At 41.2% G+C, this 6,706-nt stretch overlaps 1 pseudogene; it reads left to right on the top strand.

Moving 5' to 3' along the window:
• Positions 1–562: 562 nt before the first annotated feature.
• On the top strand, positions 563–3,743 carry LOC106740160 (histone H2A type 3-like; annotated as a pseudogene).
• The last annotated feature ends 2,963 nt before the right edge of the window (positions 3,744–6,706 follow it).

Below are 6,706 nucleotides of genomic sequence, written 5' to 3'. Positions count from 1 at the left end.
TGTGTTGTTTTGTTTTCAGACTATAAGCACCTTGAGATGTAGACTGTATCAGCTGCTATGTTAATAAACTGCCCAACTCAATGGATTAGAGCTGCCATTTAAAGTCTCTACCATGAGAGAAATGTCTTAACAGTTTAGCTGTGGTACAGGGAAGACTGGTTCTCTGAAACACATTTGTGAAGGACTCCTTTTTACCTTCAGCAGATGTGAGGGTGTCCATCAGGAAGAAACCACATATGTTCTGGGCTTCTGGGCCATGCCTCAAAACACAAACAAAGAAACAAAAATCTGAGCAGAAAAGTACCCAGTGAAAACCTTGCACCAGACAGTTTTAGTAATGAGTAAATTGAGGCCTTATTCCTTCTCAGCACTTGAGTCATCAGACCAATTCCTGTAGAAATCAGTCAGTTTTAGTTGAATGTCCTGAATGTATAAAGCTATGACATTAATACATGTGGCTAGTTATTTACTAGATAAGAACATAAGAATTGCCATTTACTGGGTCAGACCAGAGGTCCAGCTTGCTTTCTGCAGAGAGGTGGTATCATTTAAGGGCAAAATCATGTCTGGCCATGGCAAGCGGAGAGGCAAGGTCCAGGCTAAGGCCAAGTCTAGGTCTTCCACGGCAGGGCTGCAGTTCTCTGTAGGCCGTGTGCACCATCTGCTTCACAATAGCAATTATTCTGAGTGAGTGGGAGCTGAGGCACCAGTCTATTTGGCTGCAGTGATGGACTACCTGAAATCCTGGGATTGGCTGGGAATGCTGCCTGGGACAACAAGAAGAATTGCATCATTCCCTGCCACTTCCAGCTGGTGGTCTGCAATGATAAGGAGATGAACAAGCTGCTGGGAGGAGTCACCATTGTTAAGGGCAGGGTCGTACCCAACATCCAGGCAGTGTTCCTGCATAAGAAAACCAAGATCTCTGTGGATTTGGACCTAGAGTTGGAAACATTCATAATACACCACCTCCCTGCTTCTGCAACCCCCTTCCCCATCCTGTGTGGCAGAGGGGGGATACTGAAAGGGAGAGTGAACTGTGTCTGACCAGAGTTTTTTCCACTCTTCCTCTTCAGCATTTAAGATCTAGGAAGTTCTGATTCAGACAATGTATCCCTAACTCTGGTGCTCAATAGCTACCGATGCCCCTTTCCTCCAAGAATTTGACCAATTCCTTTTTGAATCTGGCTAAACCATCAGTTTCCACTACATCTGGTGACAACAAGTTTCACACTTTAGTTATACGCTAAACAGCACTGGCCTCAACACAGATCCCTGCTGCTTCTTTCCATCCTGAAAACTGACCATTTATATTCACTCTATGTATTCTATCAGTAAGCCAATTTCTAATTCATGAATTGACATTCTCTGTAATCCCATGACTACCTAATTTAGTTAAGAGCCTTTGTTGGAAGACCTTGTCAAAGGCTTTTCCAAAGTCCAAATATATATGTCAACTAGATCACCCCAAAACACCTACTTATTCACACCCTCAAAGAACTTTACTAGGTTGGTGAGGCATGATTTCCTTTTGACAAAGCCAGATTGATTCCTCCCCAGTAGATCACGTTCATCCATGTGCTGAACAATTCTTTTTTTATTATTATTGTTCTACCAAATTTTACTGTGTTTACACTACTGTGTTTGCTGTGTAAGTTATTACACTTTTGCTTGTTATGACATGGCATATTGGTGCCTCCTGGCTTCATGTCAAATACAGATAGTCAGAAAGAAGTCACAAAATCATGTACAAGTAGAAGGAAATGTGGAAAGGCTGAGCCAATAAAGCCCAGGTCTAACACATCCTTAAGACACTACAAAAGGCACCCTTTAAAAAAAGATGAAGTATAAAGAAGCTTGATAAATAGTATTATTTGATATTTTGTGCTATATGACCATTAGACAAGATGTCCTAAAGGCATAATAGTTTGAATATATTGTTAGATATATCAGGTGTTTTGCTCTGCCTAGATTTTGGTGAGCTTTGAGTTCACTATCTTAAAACTATTTAACAAGATTTTGCTTTATTTAAAAGTAATTGTTTCATTGTTCACATTTTTACATGCAAAAAAATCCCTATTTTTTATGTTTTTAATCCTGTGCTATATGAAGGGAGGGAATGGGGGTCTGTTTCCCTGTTGTAAAGAGATGATTAACTCCTATGTGCTCTTTGGTTGTAATCTAAACCACTTAAATACTACAGATACTTTATTGTCTACTCCATCACTCTGTTTGCCACTGCTGTGCTCCTCAGCTGAGCTCTGCTCTGGTGTGTTGGCTGAGTGGCACTTTGCTCATTCTTTACTGGGTGCTGCCGATGTGCATTTTCCCTTTGTGTACCAAGCAGAGCCACTATCATAAAAGAGAAAACACCTTTTAAGTAATTTGTGTTTATACAATAAAGGGTGCCCTTCAGAGGTCAGGAACACCTCTGGATCAAATGCCTGTAAATAAGGGCATTGCTGTGCATTTAAATGGAGAATTGTTAGATAATTTTTCCTATTGTCAGCAAGAGACCCCCCGCATCTTCCCAAGCTAGGAAAATAAGGAGAGTTTTATTCAATGGGGAGTGACTGACATGTTTTCAAAGTAATGCACAGGGAATTCAGCTGAGGAACTTCTACTGATCTGGAAAATTTGCTTAATTTTAACTATTTTATTATCTTGTCTTTTTTTTCCCTTAATTACAGAAATATTCCCTTCTGAAGCAAAATCAAACCATATGCTTAACAGGTCCAACCAAATGATTTTAACCCTCATGCAACACCAGTAACTTCATTGGAATGATTCACTTACTTTATTCACACGTTGTGATTAAGTTATTAATAACCTTATAATTATTGTACTTTATATAGCACCTTTCATTCAAAGATAAAATGTTCCTTACAAAGTCTCTTGATCTCTGTGCCTTCCCTAAGTCAGCTGGTGATGATGATTATATACAGTGTATGTTCCCTCAGTTCTGACTTCTACATTCTGAGATTTGAAGAACACCTTCCCTAGGTACCATGGGTGGGTGAGATGCTATTATAGGGAGATGTATTTCCATGCAATTTTTGGAAACGTGATCAGGCTGAGTAAAAGACCTCGGAATTTGGTTCAAGAAGTATCTCTTCTTCAAACCATAAACCATTTTTGCATATATGTCAGGAAAATATACCAACCCAACCTCAAAATTTGTACAGCTGCCATTAGTTGTATACTGATTAATGATGCATTACCACTTTAGAAGAAGCATAAAAGCTACAGATTATACTAAACTGGGAGGAGTCACAAATATCCATATGCTTGAGAGGTGGGACAAAGAGGTTGAAAAAGATTAGAAACTTGGGAAACAATAATATTAATTACTTTGGGGGAAAATTAGACTAATACAGATCAGGAAAAATAATCCAAATCACTGCTTCTGAGAGGCAGTGGGGAAAAAACCTAGAGAACTTGGCTTGCTGAAAGAAATTTTAAGTGGGAACAAATCAGATCAAGTTTGTCATGTAAAGGGACAGTGACATTTGCATAAACTCAATTTGCAAGCCCCTCCAATTTTTATAAATTATGGATCAGACAAATTACCCTTCCTTCCTACATGCTAGTAGTTCTGATGTAACTGCATCTGGAATGATGTCTCACTTTGGTCACCTCATCACAAAAAGAAGGGCAAGGTGGGTGCTCAGGGAAAACGGCAACAAACCACTGGCAAGCTGGAGGGATTGTCACAGAGGAAGGTTCACGTGCAGCTTGGCTAAGAGATGACTACTTTAAGCAGGAAATGTAAAAATAGACTATATGTTTTTGAAGGGTGTAAACATCTAAGTATGAAGGCAAAGTATAAAGAAGAAGTAATACAGTAATTAGGTGCAATTAAAATAAGAGGATTTTTTGCATCTACTACAAAACTGGATTCAGTTCCCAAAAAGACCTTTGTGAACACTGGTTTGGCGGTGTTCCTATGGACATTGATTGACCTGGTTAAATTGCTCGGTGTTTGGTATAATTACTAGTATACGTTCAAGATCAACCCAGGAATAGGAGGAGGATGTACATTACTGGTAAGGATGGAAGTGCCTTGGTTTAGCTGTTTGAAGAAAATTGCACAGCACCTGCCCGTTATGTGTCTTTTAGTTTTTTTTGTGAAAGCTAAACTTAGCCCCAGACTTGAAAAGACGATGAATGGTCTTGAAACTTGGTCTATCTATATTGGATGTTTCTCTAAGGAGAAGAGAGACCCCTGGTGGTAAGAAATAACAAAAGTGCATTCTTCTCTTTCTCAGAGTACTTGTGCAAGGGTATTTCTAACATATTGTCCCTAAGTGTTCTAGTCTGACGTTACATTTTACTTGCTCTCTCTCTTTCTCTCTCAAAGCGTTCAGTTTCTGAGGTTAAGAGACTGCATGCATGAAGACTTGAATTTGTTCAAGGATAGAGGACAAGCCTTTACTAATTTTGAATCACAAGCTCACTGCTTTTCTTCCTAATTCTTTGCCTTACTGGAAAGTTCATTAATACTCTATAGAGGAAAGAGACTAACAGATAGAACAATGGCATGCACCCCAGCAACCTAGAAGGGCTCCAAAAAAGTACAGATAAGCTAAAAAAACAACTCGAGCACTCCCCAACATGTGGGAATGTGTGTTCCCCGGGGACAACTAGCAGCGGCATGTATGTGCTCTGGCATGCAACAAGTTGCCCCAGGCGGGATAGGGCAGGTTGGCCCCAGCAGTCTTACCTGGGGCTCTGGGGGGCTCCAGCGGCAGCTATCCAGGTGCATGGAGCCTGGGCAGCAGCTGGTGTGTGGTTCTGGCCGGCCAGGGTCTGGTTTTGAGTGGCACATGCTGTCTCCTCGTGTGCCACCCTGATTTTTTCTGGTGCAGGTTTTTTTGACACAAATTAGCAGCATGGAGAATGCCTGCATATGCAGCGCGTGCAGTTTGTGGCACTGCAGACAGGTCTGCAAACCCACATGCACGCTAGTCTGGACACACCCCAAGAGGCACAAGCTCTACATTCAAGAGGAAAAAACTTATTTTTAGGTAAACCTGAGGTAAAATCAAAAGCATCTAAGCCTTATTTTCAAAAGAGACTAATGAGAAGGGATCCTGGTTTTCTCTGATTAAAAAAAAATCCCCAATTTTCAGTTTTAAAAAAGTAATCCAAAATCCACATTTTCCCAGTAATAAAATGGAACACCACTATACATACATCTATATATTAGTGGTGTTTCATTTTAATAATGGAAAAATTTGGGGGTACTTTTTGACTTTGAAAATTGGGGAAGTTTTCTTTTATCAGAGAAAACCAGGATCCCTGCTCATTAGCTTAAATGTCATTGAGAGTAACTGCTGCTTAGGTTTCCAAATGGCTAAAAGTCACTTTGAAAATTATACTTAGATTCTTAAATCACTGAGGTGATTATCAAAATTTTACCCTGAGAACTTTCCCCTTAGAAAACATCAACAGTGTAGGGGAAAGTCAGGCAACATGTTGTTTTTGTCTTTTTAAGTCAATCTGAGCAAAAATGTGAGGTGTTAGGAGTATATAGCCCAGTATGTGGGAAATGAACATTTCTGTGCTCGAGGAGTTAATTATTTTGCTTGTATGGCAGAATTACCTGTATTTTTTTTTCCAGAAGGCCATCAAAATGCATTTTTTAGTTAACTGCTATGGAAGCTTATAAGGGAAATATGCCTTTGATGTCCAAGCAAGCCACTTCCAAATCATCATCTTGTTCCAGGGAGAAAGAATATTAAGGGAAAATGGCAATTAGGAAATGGAGACCCAGACCCTCTGTTGTGGTCAGTCTTTGTAGGTATATGGACTTCAGTGGCATTGCACTGATTTACTTAAGCTGAGAACATAGCCCCAAAGATTATGAAAGAAAACCTTCAAAAGTCAGCATCTATTTTTACTAAATGGTAATCATAAGGGCCAAAAGGGGAGCACATAAAAAGTGGAAACAGGGAGAGATCACCAAAGACGAATATACCTCCTCTGCTCGCGCTTGTAGGGAGGCAGTTAGATGGGCCAAAGCTACCATGGAGCTGAGGATGACATTCCAAGTAAAGGACAACAAGAAATTGTTCTTTAGATATATAGGGAGTAAAAGGAAGGCCCAGGGAGGAATAGGACCCCTGCTAAATGGGCAGAAACAATTGGTGACAGATAGGGGGGACAAGGCTGAACTCCTCAACGAGTTCTTTGCCTCAGTGTTCCTAAGCGAGGGGCATGACAAGGCTCTCACTGGGGTTGTAGAGAGGCAGCAGCAAAGCGCCAGACTACCAAGCGTAGACCCTAATATGGTGCAGAGTCACTTGGAAGAACTGGATGCCTTTAAGTCGGCAGGCCTGGAGGAGCTCCATCCGAGGGTGCTGAAGGCACTGGCCGACGTCATTGCAGAGCCACTGGCGGGAATATTTGAACGCTCGTGGTGCACAGGCCAAGTCCCAGAGGACTGGAGCAAGGCCAATGTGGTCCCCATTTTCAAGAAGGGGAGGAAGGAGGACCCGGGCAACTATAGGCCAGTCAGTCTCACCTCCATCCTTGGCAAAATCTTTGAAAAAATTATCAAGGCTCACATTTGTGAGAGCCCGGCAGGACAAATTATGCTGAGGGGAAACCAGCATGGGTTCGTAGCAGGCAGATTGTGCCTGACTAATCTAGTCTCTTTCTATGACCAGGTTACAAAACGCCTGGACACAGGAGGAGGGGTGGA

The sequence above is a fragment of the Alligator mississippiensis genome, chromosome 3 (assembly GCF_030867095.1).
Source record: "Alligator mississippiensis isolate rAllMis1 chromosome 3, rAllMis1, whole genome shotgun sequence".
NCBI classification, from domain to species: Eukaryota; Metazoa; Chordata; order Crocodylia; family Alligatoridae; genus Alligator; species Alligator mississippiensis.
The sequence above is the reverse complement of the archived record's forward strand: the minus strand, read 5'-3'. Positions and strand labels throughout refer to the sequence as shown.